This window comes from Schistocerca gregaria, chromosome 9 (assembly GCF_023897955.1).
Source record: "Schistocerca gregaria isolate iqSchGreg1 chromosome 9, iqSchGreg1.2, whole genome shotgun sequence".
Taxonomy (NCBI): Eukaryota; Metazoa; Arthropoda; class Insecta; order Orthoptera; family Acrididae; genus Schistocerca; species Schistocerca gregaria.
The window spans coordinates 154,721,727-154,722,779 of record NC_064928.1 but is presented as its reverse complement, the minus strand read 5'-3'; the positions used below and the strand labels follow the sequence as shown (position 1 = coordinate 154,722,779).

The following is a 1,053-nucleotide window of genomic DNA, read 5'->3' as shown; positions in this document are numbered from 1 at the left end:
GATGTTGCACAATATGTTTATATATTTTGTTTCCACTCCTTGCTCGGTCAGTGCTTGTAAGACTGCAGTGTGGGTGACAGAATCAAAGGATTTTTTGAAGACAATGAAAGCTATGCAAAGTGGCATTTCATACTTAATTGCATGACTAATTACCTCACGCAGTGTGTTTACATGATCATTTGTACTGAAACCACTGCGGAATCCAGCTTGTTCTATGGACTGTGCGGTGTCCACTACCATTTAATGCGATTTATCAGGACTTTAGTGAAGACTTTATATAAGCTAATGGGGCGGTAGTTCTTCAGATCGTGATACTTCCCTTCTTATGTAGTAATATTATGTCTGCAGGAGAGCTTCTGTAAAGTTTGGAAGGTAGGAGACGGATACTGGCAGAAGTAAAGCTGTGAGTACCGGGCGTGAGTCGTGCTTCGGTAGCTCAGATGGTAGAGCACTTGCCGGCGAAAGGCAAAGGTCCCGAGTTCGAGTCTCGGTCGGGCACACAGTTTTAATCTGCCAGGAAGTTTCATATCAGCGCACACTGCGCTGCAGAGTGAAAATCTCATTCTAGAAACATCCCCCAGGCTGTGGCTAAGCCATGTCTGGGCAATATACTTTCTTTCAGGAGTGCTAGTTCTGCAAGGTTCGCAGGAGAGCTTCTGTAAAGTTTGGAAGGTAGGAGACGGCTACTGGCAGAAGTAAAGCTGTGAGTGCCTGGCGCGAGTCGTGCTTCGGTAGCTCAGATGGTAGAGCACTTGCCCTCGAAAGGCAAAGGTCCCGAGTTCGAGTCTCGGTCGGGCACACAGTTTTAATCTGCCAGGACATTTCATATCAGCGCACACTCCGCTGCAGAGTGAAAATCTCATTCTGGAATATTATGTCTGCTTTGTACCAGCAGGTTGGGATGCCGCCATTCTATATACAGGAAGTAAAGACTATAGCCAGATGTTTCTCTGTTGAGTATGTCAACTGTCATACCATCATGACCCCTGCTTTGCCATTCTGCATCACGTTTATAGCATTTCTTATTTCTTTGGGGAGGATTTTGGGGTCTTC

The 1,053-nt window shown here is 45.9% G+C and overlaps 1 non-coding gene across 1 annotated transcript; it reads left to right on the top strand.

Moving 5' to 3' along the window:
- Positions 1 to 724: 724 nt before the first annotated feature.
- Positions 725 to 799, top strand: Trnas-cga (transfer RNA serine (anticodon CGA)). The gene has a single exon. It is a non-coding gene; the product is annotated as a tRNA-Ser (tRNA).
- The last annotated feature ends 254 nt before the right edge of the window (positions 800 to 1,053 follow it).